Below are 15,361 nucleotides of genomic sequence, written 5' to 3' on the forward strand. Positions count from 1 at the left end.
TCTTTGCATTCAGAGAGATAAAGACTTTCACATTATTTAAAGCCATCTATGACTCAAGGAAAACAGAAGGATGGATTGACAGGTAGGCAATTAGCTCATTTCAGGCTAGGCAGGTGGAACACTTGCCCTTTAAGCAGGGTCTCAGGTGTTTTCCTGAGCTGCTGGAGAAGAAAGATGGTCATCAATTCCCATTTACCCTTTTCCTAATGTCTCTACCACAAGGAACACAATTTTGACTGAAATGTGTCTGAATATACTTAGTATTTATAAATACCAATATAGTACTCTAAAACAGTAAACACATACAAACAAACTGAGATACTATAGAGTTAAATTTTTGTGCTTTTTTTTTATTTTTTAAGGCTTTTTTGTTTTGTTTTGTTTTTTTAAGGCACATTTAGATTTTCTTTAACCATTCATAACATACCAGTAAGAAATCTGATGGAAAGAGGCAATCCTAGGACATTTCCTAAGAGTAAAGAAAATACTACCAAAATATGGAACTCTGTGGTGACAAATTTCTCTAGCCAAATAATTACACCCAGTTTCTTGTTATCACTGTGAAGTAAAAACCAAGTATCAACTAAACTCCATGCCAATATAAAATTAAACTAAACCTCATTGTTGTCTATTTGTAACCCCTTCTAAAATGATTTTAACAAAATTTAATGTGGCAGTGAATATTATAAAAAGAAAGAGATGATCCTTCATTTTTTGCATTTCATATATGGCCATTATAAAACATTTTTTTCTTGGTATTCGCTCATTTGTGATTTTTTTTTATTGAGTAACTTCCAAAACGGTAATATAATGCAATTTAGAGATTAATTATCTTTTTTACATTTTTGCCTTTAACCCAAAAATATGATGTAACTGTAAATCAATTCATTCTTTTGGATGAGTTGATCTATAGGCCCATGGAGCAAAAACAAACAAACAAACCCCCCCCCCCCCCAAAAAAAGTTGATGACTTAATGACATTTCATTGTGGATATTAACACTGCACTTTAATGCTACCCATTCTCCTTTGCTGATACTTGCCTGTTCTTCTACTTTTAATCATATTCAGCACCCCTTTCATATCATTTGGCATGTGGCTCATGGGAATAGAGACAGCATGCTTACTTCAACAAAAAGAAGAAAAGGCAAAATTTCTTTCACGATTTTTTTAAAATATGGAACTGAATTTGTTTTATAAGATAATAGTATTCTTTATATAATTTATGAAATGAGAATTATTCCTAACTATTTTTAAATCCAATATAACTACATAGTTTGTTTTCTTATAAACCTATGTGTGGTTTTTTTTTTTTTTTGGTCTTTGTATGGATTATTCATAACAGGGTATAAAATAGATTTTAAAACCTGGCTGAACGGAGGAGTAGGAAAGGACACTGGAGACCACTTAGTCTCACCTATCTTCCTTCACATCCTTTTATGCCTAAATTCTTTTACAACGTTTTTTAACAAATGATTAATGCCGATTCACCTTTCTATTTCTAGGATTGTCTGTTCTAGAGGCCAGCTATTCTACTGTGAACACTGTACGTTATTTTAATTAAAATACATTCACAAATTAAATAACTTCACACTATAGTACTGAAAAATGAACAAAATTATTACGTTGACAATGTTAACCCTAAAAATAAAACTGTCAGTTATTTTACCAGCAAAAATGGATTTATTTGAGAATTACAATCCAGGATACGGAAGGTACGGCAAAACCATAGGCAAGTATGAAGCACAAACAGGAATCTCTTTTACAGAGGAAATGAGGGAATTTGGAAGGGATGTTATAAACAGAAAGTCCTTTGTAGTAAACTGGGAGTTCAAAGTATTGTGGCTTTTCATTGGCTGAGTTGTGACAGTCTCTCATTGGCTGGGCTGTTGCTGGGGGACAAGGAAACTTTTCCCCCTCCTGTTAGGGTAATATAGTAATATTGACTTGCAAAGTACCACTTCCTTCCTGTTGGGGTCCTCAGCTGATGAGGAGTGGTAGGGAATGAGACCCTCCCCCCCCCGCCCCCGCCCCCACCCCCGCCCCGGCCTCCAGGCTTCCCAAATCCATTTTAGTCAAGTTTCCCTTTATTAATTTTCATAACAGCCATAATGGAACTATTTTATTTCCTCGTAAATAATTCTTCTTAGTCCTTAATTTGCATTAATATTGGTGTTATTTTTGTTTTGTTTTACAGGGCCTAGAGTAATAATAGTTCTTAAAAGTCTTTCCTGCTATACTTCTCTCAAGGCAGGTCTCCTTGTTTTTATATTATATGGTTGATTATTTAAACATACATTCCTATGTCATACTAGGAGGACTGTTTCTAGTGATGTTGGAGGAATGACATGCTAAATCCTACCATAGATAACAATCAGATAATACTAAAACTAGATCATACTAGGAAACAATATCAACAACAAATGATAGTGAGGATATACAGCAACTGAAACTCTCATGCTTCCTGGTAGTAATCTAAAATGGTATGATTTCTTTGAAAAATAATTTGGTAATTTCCTAAAAAATAATATAAACTTACTATGTAATTTAGCCATTGCAAGCTTGAATGTGTAGTGAAGAGAAATGACAAATCCAGGTAAAATCTCATACACTTTTATTCATAATAGCTAAAACTAGCAACAGTGCACACATTTATCAAAACAGTGGATAAGCAAATCATGGCATATCCGTTCAATGGAATACTACTCGGCCATAAAAATGAGTACATTACTGATACAAGCAATATAATGGATGAATCTCAAAATCATTATGCTGAAGTGAGAGACAGCTGGTCACAAAATAGTATACAGGAAGCACAGCAATAATTGAGGGATTAAGACTCAGGAAATGAGGATATGAATGAGGAAATTGAAATGATGAAAAGATCTTCTATCATAAATGTGATTGTGATTGCACAAATTCATACTTATTTTAGAATTCATCTACCTTTAGACTTTAAGTGGACACAGCTTACTGTTGGTAGATTATATATAAAAAGGTTATTTAAAATAGTATATCAAATTTAAACCATCTACAGGGATGCTTAATAATCATGAGTGCTGATTTTGCATGCAGGTGATTAGTTTTAATTAAAAAATTATAAAACAGCCATGCCTTCAATATTTTATTTTAAGCCCATACTTATCCAATGTGAATATATTCATATTCTGAAAGGACAGAGGTATGGGTGTGGTCGAAGGGTGAAGTATGGGAGTACAGAAGGCCTACAAAGTTGAATAAAATTGACACCCCAAAATGATAATTTAAAATAATTAATTAGCAATCTGAAACTTATTTTGAAATGTACTGCGGGCACTCACATTTTCTGTACTTATTAATAAAAATTCTTGTTAAACAAGGCACTGGCAGATTGAAATAAGCTCCATTAGAGGATATTCAGAGCCATTCAGAAGGATAGTTTCACTCTCTTCTCATTTTAGATTTACTTTAGTAGGACAATTTGACACACATTATGGGAATTGCCATTTTAATGCTCAACAAATTATTTCCTTGGCTATAGTAGAAATCTCCATCCAGTAAATCATCTATGCATAAATCAGTAATCTTTGTTAACATTTTCCAGGAAGTACAAATCTAAGTTTCTACATTATGCCCACAAGGGGATTATCGAAGATATTTTCTAAATGTCTGTCAAAAAATAAATGAATTCAAAGTATTCTACATATGAGGCTCTACTGTTCTAGAGGGGATGTATATCTTAAAATTTATTTTGAGATCTAGAAGAAAAAGGGAATATTAGGCCAGAGATACTGTCCTTTTTATTTCAATAAATAAAAAAATATGGAAAGTAAGGATCAAAGGAAGCCTTTACTTCTGGTATGAATAGCCTCTTCTCTTTGAAAGGACAAGATACAATTAAGACTCCTTATATTATTTCTCAATTGTTAGAGGGCTCTGGGTTTAAACACTGGATGTCCAACTCACTAACTTTCTCATCATGGACAATATTTTTAATCTGTATGTTATCTCATTTTCAACTTCTTGTAAATTGGGATTATTACTGATATCTACCTCTCAGTATGAAGGTCAAATAGGTTATTATCTGGAAAGTGCTTTAAAAGTATTTGAGGAGCACCGAGGTGGCTCAGTCGGTTACATACCCAATATTAGATTTCGGTTCAGGTCGTGATACCAGGGTTGTGGGACTGAGCCCTGTATCAGGCTCTGTGCCGAGCATGGAGACTGCTTAAGATTTTCTCTTTCTCCCTCTGCCCCTCTGCCGTACTTGCACTCTCTCTCTCTCTCTCTCAAAATAACTTTTAAAAAGTTTTTTTTTAAAAAATAGAAAGTATTTGAAACAAAGTAAGAATTCAATAAATATTACCTATATTTACTATTTTTGATTTTGACATCTTATCCCTGAGGCCTGTGAACATTCTATTTAGCACATCAAATATTTTTTCATAAACTTCTTTTTTATTATACTTGCTCATCTAATGCAAAATAAGAGCTTATTTTTCAAGATATACTCAATTTAGAAAATGGTTTCAAAACTAACCTTATTTATGCCTTTTTAATTTGTCTGTTTGAATCTACTCTTAAGTTTCTAGTGTGAAGTTCCCCTGCTTCACCATGAAAAGTGCTGGCAATTGACTTTCACTCTTCACTCCACACTTTCACTCCATATTTCTGTCACTGCCGTGTTATCAGACATTCCGCTAAGAGTTAAAATCAGACTATAGAAGCATTTCCCTTTATGTTTCCACAATATTCTGAGATAAAATACTATGGTCTTAAATCAAGAATTTGTCAAGTATTCTAATTCCAAAATAGTAACAAGATGTTTAGATAGTTCAAGGGGAATAGAACAAATAATCCAGCTATTTGAGATCTTACTCAAGATCTCATTTAGAGAAAAGTGTAAATGTGAGAATAACCTTTTCTTTGACAATCATAACACTTTATAAAAATTTTTTAAAATTAATAATATTCACGTCCAAAAACACAACCATATCTCCCTACTGTAATGTGTTTCATAATTTTTTAACTTCCCAAAACAACAGTTTTTTAGTAAATATACTCGTATCTACAGAATGTAGGTAACATTTCCATTGAATATAAGTCTTAGGATGACTCACATAACTAAATATAAATAAATAGATAAAGATGCTAATTGTCTTTTTCTCTGACCAGACAGAATAAACATTAACTTCTCAAGAAGGAAAAACTATAGTGACAGCAGATCTGTGGTTGCCAGGAGCTTAGGGTGATGGGAGAGGATGTCCACAAAAGGTGACAAGGTAACAATTTATGGTTAGTAAAATATACTTTTTATTAGGATTTGATCTTGCTGGTAGGTGAGTGTCAGAATTCATTGAATTGTATATTTAAAACTGGTGATGGGTAATATTTTCTGTGTGTACAGTTCAGAAAAGGCTAATAGTTTTTAAAATAACAAAATCATATTTACCATGTACAATTATTTAAAAAAGAAACTGTCTTGATCAAAGTCTTATGGAGGGTTCAGTCTTGGGGTGACCAAATTCGTACCACAAGATCTCATTTGACAAAGCTTGTAGAAAGACAATCCAGGTAGTACAATAATTTCTAATGTGGGCAATCTATTCAGAGTTGATAGTTATCATTTAAGTCAGATTCTTTCAACTCTTACATCTAGTTAGCAGGGGGGATAACAACTTGAGTTCAAAAGAAAACTAGAACCAGTGACTGAGTATGGCTTTTTTTTTAAGTTTATTTATTTTTGAGAGAGAGGGAGGGAGGGGCAGAGAGAGAGGGAGACAGAATTCCAAGAAGGCTCTGCACACTGTCAGCACAGAGCCTAACATGGGGCTCGAACTCACCAACTGTGAGATCATGACCTGAGATGAAATCAAGAGTTGGATGATCATCTGACTGGGCCACCCAGGTGCCCCTGAATATGGCATTTTGAGTCTTTATGAATGTGCATTAAAGATTGTTTCTAAGATCCTTAGAACTACTTTAGACACAGAGCATCTATTTCTATTTGCTTGAAACTTTCCATTCCTATGATTTCTCTTTTTGATCTTCCTGTAATTGTCTCCATTATTGTCCTCAGTGTATCCTTGACCAAATTCTATTACCTCTTATTTGAAATGGCAAAAGTTAAGTTTCTTTTTGCAACCAAATCAAGCCTCAATATAAGTAGGATTATATATTTATTATTCAAACTGATGTTCATATCAATTGCTGCCCAGGGAACTCTATCATGATTTTGGTCTTGGCCAACATTTGGGAGACTATCTTGGGATATTATGGAGCCTTTGATGGTATTATGCTGCCTGGATTATCTCACAGAACACACTTTAGAAATAAAGTTGGTGGTACCTAACCTACAAACAAGTGTCAGTTTCAAGTGTCTCTTTGTGAATTCTTTACCGTACTATTGAGAGCAGCTCATGGGCCTATCATTGGCTGATCTGTCACAACCTCTCCCACATTAAAATAATAATAATCTGATATTAGTCATTTATACTGGTTGACTGATGGACTAATTTATGTTCTAATAACAAGTGCTAATTCTTACATACTGCACTGCTCTCCTGGCTTTTCAGATCAACTCACTTAGTCTCCAAACAGCCCCCTTACACACATGAGAAAACCAAAGAAAGGGAGGCTAAGTGATTGCCAGAGGATTAGCCCAAAGAAAGAGTACAAGTGCTATTCCATTCTGGCCAGTGGGGCTCCAGAGGCTAAAAATGCAGTATTTCTAGAAATTAAAAGATGTGATTTAAATAAAAAAGTAGAATAAGACATATTCTTCTATGACACGAATTAATGTTTTAGTCAAAATTAGCTTCTGATTTGTCGAAAAGCATAAGGGGAAGACATTTTATGCATGCTCCGCACAGTCAAGATATCCTAGTTCATACTGCTTTACACCAAATGATTCAGATCTGAGTAGTTGGGTACTTCATAGTAAGTACCATCATATGTGACTCAGATGGCACTTGCAGGATTTTGTTCCCTCCAGCACTGCAACACACACGCACACACATGTAAATAAACATACATACCAGTCTACTATTCCATTGGAATAAAGTGATCGCACACGCCCACGTCCATTATATCTTTCACATCTACAGATCCTTAGGAAATATTCTATATCTCAAAGGCCACTGAGATCTCTAAAGATCAAAACATTACACCTCTCTCCAAAAAGTGAAAAACCGAAAAATCAGGATAGCAGGCTACAAGTAAACAGCTGATTTTTATTAGACATTTTAAATTTTAAGGGATTGGGAGCAGGGTGAAATGCTAACTAAAAACCCTGTTTTTCTTCAAAAACCTTTGTGTACTTCGGAAATTGAAACTTCCGGAGGACAGATGGACATCTGCTGGGACGTAATAGTTCATGCTGAGGCACTTTTCCATTTAGTGGCAAATTTCTGCTATTCATTTCAACTTTGTGTTTTTACTTTTAAATGAAAATTCTTCCTACTCCTTTTGATATGCTAATTATCTTGTGATATGGCACCTTTTATTCCAGCTATAGTGAATACTTTCTCCCTAGTCTCCTTTGCCTATTTTTTATTCCCCCAAAGGCATTTCCTTCAATGTAATACATGGCTTTATAGTCCTTCATAAACCCGTGGAATTTAAAGTCCTTTGTACCTATGATCTCATTTCTTTGATTCTTTCCCACTTTCAAGCAATTCTTGCATGGTTGTGAAACAGACATTTAGAATAACTCCCTCTTGTTGAATTCTCTGGCTTAGACAATATAATTGACCTCTCAGCAACCAGGAAATCTTTTTGGTCTATTTTTAGCTATATTTGTCACCACCAGCTGTCGAGGTAGTTAAAATTCCCCTGGAGAACACTGTTAAACAGTTAGTGAGGGCTGCATTTCAAATGCAGAATCGCACAGCATCGGAACCTGGGCTGTGTACATACTGGCTCCACCTCTTAGCGTGGATCAATAATGCTCTTGTTCTTCTTTAACTTCCACAAAAAGGGTGTCAGCACACTGATCAAGACCATATAAATATTATTTCTTCTTTCATCAGCTAGAAGTATGAGCAATATTTCTGGATAATAGTAGATAAGCAACACAGAGATTTTATAAATAACAGCAACATTTTTTACATGATATTCAGGAAATTTTTCCTCTTGAATATAGAAAATATATTTGGGGATGCCTCGGTGGCTCAGTCAGTCAAGCGTCCAACTTCGGCTCAAGTCATGATCTCACAGTTTGAGTTCGAGTCCTGTGCCGGGCTCCATGCTGACAGCCCAGGGCTTGGAGCCTGCTTAGAGTTCCGTGTCTGCCTCTCTCGCTGTCCCTTCCCTGCTCACGCTCTCTCTCTCTCTCCCAAAAAACAAATAAACATTAAAAAAATTAAAAGAAAATATATTTGGAAAATTATGGAAAGCAGGAAGAAATTAGGTCAACACGCAATCCAGGCACTTTGTATTTAAAATTAAAGACTAAAGTAAAAAGAATAAAGTAATTACAGCTTTGAAGTTAAGTTGAAAGACAAAAATTTTAATGTTTAAAAATAATTAAATGCTCGTCCGTTTTCACGTAAGACTAAATACTACTGTAAGTAAATTTTAGGAAGTAGTTTTCAGAACATTTTGCAATTGGTTTACAGTCTCTAAATTTCGTAAAAGAATTACAAAGGTGAAAAACATGTATAGTTTTCGACTGTTCTTCATCCACTAAAATTAATTGACCATAAATTTGTTAGCAGTTGGACTTTGAAGTGGGATGGAACTAAGGCACTGGTACATATTATTTTAATGAACAATGATGTGTGAAACGAATCATAGCCATGTCAACAAGATAATGGTGAATTATAGCCTATTCGTGGATGAAAGGCTGTGTGACAAGTATGTGAGGTAGTTGGTAAAAGATGCCGGTTGAGTTTTGTACTTGAAAAAGGGAAAACTAGGCAGCCTGCAGCTTTTAAGGCATGCCCACACAACAAACACACTGAAGCCCCGTTGTGAAGATTTTGGATGAAACAGAACATTTTATTGCTTTTCCATTGTTGCTGTAACAAATTTATCATGAACAATAGCTTCAGACAATACAAATGTGTTGCTGTACAGTTTCCCGGGTCAGGAGTCTGACGGGTCTCACTGGACTAAATGGTGTGGTCAGGGCTGCATTTCTTTCTGGAGGCTCCAGGGGAGAATTCATTTTCTCCTTATTTGGATTGTTGAAAACAACTCTCGGTTTCTCGCGGTTGTAAGATCAACTTTTTCTTGCTGGCTCTCAGCTGAGCATTGTTCCCAGCTTCTACAGGCTTCCCTTGTCCCTTGACTCATGGCTCTCTTCCTCCATCTTCAATGCCAATATAAGGATAGGCTGAGTGCCTCTCCTTTCCTCTCATCTCTCAAAGCCAAAAAAGATTCTCTACTTATAAAGGTTCATATAATTAGGTTAACTAGGTCAACCAGGATCTCAAGGGCCCTCCCCTTAATCACACCTACAAAGTCTCTTTTGCCATGTGAGGCAACTTAGTCCCGGGTTCCACTGCTTAGGGTGTGGACATCCTCGTGGGAGACATTATTCTGCCTATTCTGACTCTGATTCTTGACATCAATTACTTTATCCAGGGTATTAGTTTGCTGGGACTGTCAAACAAAATACTTGAGACCGGGTTGTTTAAACAACAGAAATTAATTTTCCTCACAGTTATAGAGGCTTCAAGTCCAAAATCCAGGTTTCAGCACGTTTGGTTTCTTTTGAGACCTCTCCCCTTGATTTGCAGATGGACATCTTGCTGTGTCCTCCCCATGGTGTTTCTTCCGTGTGTGCACATTCCTGGTAACTGTTTATATGGCCAAATTCCCTATTCTTAGAAGGAGACCAATCAGATGGAATTAGGGCCTACCCTAAAGGCCTCGTTCTAACTTAATCACTGCTTTAAAGAGCCTATCCTCAAATGCAGTCACATTCTGATATACTGGGGATTAGGACTTCAACATATAAACTTGAAGGAGACACAATTGAACTCAAAACAGTAATTTTAGGGCTTTGAAAGCTAAAAGGGACTTTAAAAGCCACTTCCCCAAATTGTGACTGAGGAAACCGCTAATCAGATAAGCCAAGTAGCTCAAGGATGTAAAGAATTCTAATCCACTACACCACATTTACATCACAGACTTCATTATCTCATTCTGCCATGTTCCTTCTCAACACAGAGTCATATAATTTTAATATATACATTTCCAGATTTCAATAGCAGTGCTTGATTCTGAAAAACAAGAACATAAAAGAATAGTAATATGTGCCTATATACTGTGTATACTGTGGTTTTTGAATATACATGTAACACTCTGGTTTTTTGTTTTGTTTTTATAATTCATGAATGTGCACAGACTTAAACTTCTGACTACTCTGCTCTCCCTTTTGTTTAGTTTTGCCTTAAAAAAAAGGAACACTTTTTTCAGGACTCAAGGAAACACTTCTTCACACTAAATATAAACTAATATTAAGAAGGCGTATATATATGTGTGTGTATATATATGTGTGTATTTATGTGTGTGTACAGATACACACATAGGTATATATATGTACCTATACATATATATATATACATGTGTATATATACATGTATTTGCCATATACATGTGCATATATAATAGCCTAACATAAAATAAATAATTCTGGTCCTGATTTTAAATAACAGTGAATTGACAAGGAAACTGGAAATCCCAGTACACTTGGTTATGTACTATGATTTCGGGTGGTCCAGGCTTCACACAGGAAGCACACGCACAGAAGGAAACAATGTAGGGAGGGGGCACAACTGGACAGCTAATGGAGGAGCTAACACTAAGTTTGTCAGGTGAAGGAAGGGAGATGAGGGGAGACAGACTGAATAGAACAATGGGAATTCAGCAAGTACAAAGCTCAGAGGAGAAACAGCATTGCCAGTTTAAAGACTTGAATGTAAGTGGTTCATTCTCCCTAGAACCTGGAGTAGTGGGTCTGGCAGGTAGAGAGAAGGGGCACTCACTGGCTGGGAGAGGTACACCAGTGGAAAGGTACGAGACGATGTAAACAAGGTGCTCAGGATGAGAGGCCTAGCATGCTCTCAGAAAAGGTTAGGATTTCATCTTGAAAGCAAATGGGATTTCCTGAAAAGCTGAAGGTAGATAACTGGAATGATCACATTTACATTTTATCAAAACGAGTCTAGTTGATGGGTGAAGGATAAATGGGAGTGGAATCTGAGAGCATGAAACAAACAAAAAGCTGCAGCAATAATACAAAATAATTAATACTCATTGTTATTCTAGTGGATGCTTAAATGATGCACCTCCTTTAGACTTAACTCTTTGAGTTGGTATTCTTTTTCACCTTTACGAATGACGACACCCAAATACGGAGACTTTAGATGACTTTTCCCCAACAAAATATCTGTTAAGTGATAGTGGTATGGTTTGAGCTCTGGTACTCTGACTTCTGAGCTCATGCTCTTAAATGTTACACAATCCACACCCTTAAGGAAGGTAAGACAATGAAACAGAGAAAAGTCCAAAGAACTGGAGACATATATAGTATGGACAAACAAATCTGTTAATAAATTGAATCTGAAAAGTGAAGGGGAGGGGGAAAAATGCCACATAATTTTCTGGCTTAGGAAATCCATCTTTACAGAAACCTCTGTTTTCAGTGGCAATTTGTGTATCCTTCAGGTGCAAATGTTTTCATTTTTACTTTTAGGGATTTGTTTTCTCGTTTTGATATCTGACTTCAAATTCTTTATAGATAAGGATTAAATTTTATTTTTCTTTATTACCTCTACCTAGTTCCTAGCATGGTCCTTTCCTTGTAGTGGTATATAATAATTTTCTTAATGGGAAATTAGCCTTTCTCATTTCTGCATTTACTTGCTATGAGCTACAACTATATACACTGTAGACTGGCTTTTTGCATACAATGTGGACGATGATATTGTGGGGACAATAAAACAATCCTGGCAATCAAAGACCCCTCTTACATTCAAATGAAAAGAAATTTCCCAAAGAATTATATATATATAATATATATATTATATATTATATATTATATATTATATATATATATATATTTTTTTTTTCTTGGAGAAGGAAGGGAAAGTATATATAAAATAAAGATATTTCAGGGTGCTTGGGTGGCTCAGTCGGTTAAGTGTCCAACTCTTGATTTTGGATCAGGTCATGATCTCATGGTTTGTGAGTTTGAACCCCACATCAGGCTCTGTGCTGACAGTGTGGAGTCTGCTTGGGATTCTCTCTCTCTCTCCCTCTCTCTCTTCTTCCCTTGCCTGTGTTCTCTAAGTAAGTAAGTAAATAAATAAACTTTAAAAAAATAAAGTAAAATAAAGATATTTGTTTTCTTTAATTTTTTTATTATTTTTTTTATTTTTGAGAGGCAGAGAGAGACAGAGTGTGAGTGGGGGAGGGGCAGAGAGAGAGGGAGACACAGAATCCAAAGCAGGCTCCAGGCTCCAAGCGCCGAGTTGTCAGCACAGAGCCTCATGTGGGGCTTGAACTCACAGACCGTGAGATCATGACCTGAGCCGAAGTCGGACACTTAACCCACTGAGCCACCGAGGCACCCCAAAATAAAGATATTCGTTAAAAAGGATTGTTAGATAGGGGAGCCTGGGTGGCTCAGTCGGTTAAGCGTCCGACTTCGGCTCAGGTCATGATCTCCCGGTCCGTGAGTTCGAGCCCCGCGTCAGGCTCTGTGCTGACGGCTCAGAGCCAGGAGCCTGTTTCAGATTCTGTGTCTCCCTCTCTCTTTGACCCTCCACCGTTCATGCTCTGTTTCTCTCTGTCTCAAAAATAAATAAACGTTAAAAAAAAAGTGAAAAAAAAAAGGATTATTAGATATGAACCTATCACAATAGTGAGAAGACACATGCATTATAAAGGAGACCTTAAAAAAAACAAACAACCCTGTTAAGTATGTATTATAGAAAGATCAGTCAAGCAAAAAATATTTGAAATGAAAAATTAATCTGACATTTTCCAAAACGTAAGTAGATGTTCTTAAGTCACGTAACCTGACAAACTCATTTACACCCGTAAGAGTACATTTTGCAGATAATTTATTCTGAAATATCCATCAAGATGTACTTCTACTTGAAAGCAGATTTTCTACTACCATCTTGCTCCCGTATGGACATAATGGCCAATTTATAACACCTGTTCTTAAATATTTTTAGTTCCAGATGGTCTGTTCCAAGCTTTATGGGGCTGAACTTTGGATCTCAAACCGCACATGTCAAAATACTTAACTGAAACTAAAACTCTTTTTTGAGGGGAAAATATATATATATATGTTGTCTAACCATAGGCATTCTGGTGTCCTATGTCCCTGGAAAAATGAACTAGCCATCTGTCTGAAGGAGAGGTCAAGTCAAAGTCCTAAATTTTCATAACAGCATATCAATAATACTACCTACATATATCTTCTATAAAACACGAGTTATCTTTTACTCATCAAGATGGAATACTGACATATTAAGCTCTTGGAAAGAATTTAGCCAATGAATTAGTTGTAACCTTGTGTTTCCTGAAGCTTGTTTGACACCTTTAGGATCTAAAAGCATTTTCTATTTTTCTTTAGGCCTTCGAAGTTCTAGCCCTCCACTAAGCTGTATTATTAGAAAGCAGTTTATATACATTATTTATGTTAGTCTCCATAGAAACACACTCACTGAGTGATGGCTAATATTTCATTTTTTGCTTTTATAGAGACATGAGAAACTAGAATATTTGCCAAATTTTGTCATATATGATCAAAAATCATATTTTATGATTTTACGAATGTCAAGTTGATAAAATTCTTCCAGAAATCATTTCTAGTTGAAAAGGCCTAGCTCTCATAATGTAATTAACTACTCTAATCAGGCAGTTCAAACTCTGAAATGCAGCATGCCTTTCTTACTCTGTCTTTATCAGGATTCTCAAAGCTGTTTTCAAAAAATACTTTTTCTAATGAGGTTTTTTTTTTTTCAAATATACTCTTTAAACTAGCCCCCCACCCCCCAAACATGTTTGAACTTGTGCTGATTAATTTTATGTGTCAATTTGGCTGGGCTAAGGGATGCCCTGATAGCTGGTAAAATATTTTGCAGTGTATTTATAAGGGTGTTTCTGGAAGAGCATGTGATTCAGTAGACTGAGTAAGGAGATTCACCCTCCCCATCGTGGGCAGGCACCATCCAAGCCACTGATGGCAAGATTGCAACACAAGTTGACAGAACAGTGAATTCTCTTTCTTTTAGAGCTGGGACATCCACCTTCTCCTGCCCTCAGATGCAGGCCTTCCCTGGTCCTCATGGCCTAGGCCTGGGATTGAGTTACACCATCAGCTTTTCTAATTTTCCAGTTTTTAGACATTAGACTGTGGGACTTCTCAGGCTTTGTAACCCCATGAACCAATTCCTATAATAAACCTCTTATTTCTCTCTCCTCCCTCTGTTTCTCTAGAGAACCCTGACCAATACAGCACTTTTCCTAATTACTATTATTGTTGTTCCTAAGTGGAGTGGACTTTGCAGTAAGGCACTGTGCATTCACTGCCTCACTTAATCCTGAAAACAAAACTGTGAAATTGGTATTCCTTGCTTTATAGATGTTAGAACAAATATAGAGGGGTTAAGTGACTTGTCAGACATCACCAGTAAGTTTCAGATCCTGTCGTGAGTAGAAATCATGCCCACTTGTGAAGCTACATGGCCACCGGGTTAGATGTTGGAAGGGAAGGATGAGGTCAGATGTAATCATTCCATTTTTCTAGTTGAGGACAGAAGATACAATAACAGAACAGGTATCAAATCCCACTTTAATGATCTCAGTATGCCAATGCAGAGCTCAGTAAAATGAGATTTAGGTTTAAAGCATAACTGGGGGGGGGGGGCCCAACATGAATTTAAATGATCACAGGGTCTGAATTAATAGGCAGTTGAGAGAGTGAGTGAGGTGGAGGGAATTATACAAAACAAAAACAAAAAAAATAGTAGATAATTAATAAAACCAACAATAATAACTGTATATCATAAGGAAAAAAAAACAAGAAAATGTATGGGCTTGATTTTTGATTTTTCTAACATACAGTTCATGCCCTGGGCTCTAAATCAGTCATTTTAGGAACTTCTCTTCCCTTAGCAGACATTAGAAAAAGAAGACCTTGGGGCGCCTGGGTGGCACAGTCGGTTAAGCGACCGACTTCAGCCAGGTCACGATCTCACGGTCCGTGAGTTCGAGCCCCGCATCGGGCTCTGGGCTGATGGCTCAGAGCCTGGAGCCTGTTTCCAATTCTGTGTCTCCCTCTCTCTCTGCCCCTCCCCTGTTCATGCTCTGTCTCTCTCTGTCCCCAAAATAAATAAACGTTGAAAAAAAAATTAAAAA

Source organism: Prionailurus bengalensis, chromosome C2, assembly GCF_016509475.1.
Source record: "Prionailurus bengalensis isolate Pbe53 chromosome C2, Fcat_Pben_1.1_paternal_pri, whole genome shotgun sequence".
NCBI lineage: Eukaryota > Metazoa > Chordata > Mammalia > Carnivora > Felidae > Prionailurus > Prionailurus bengalensis.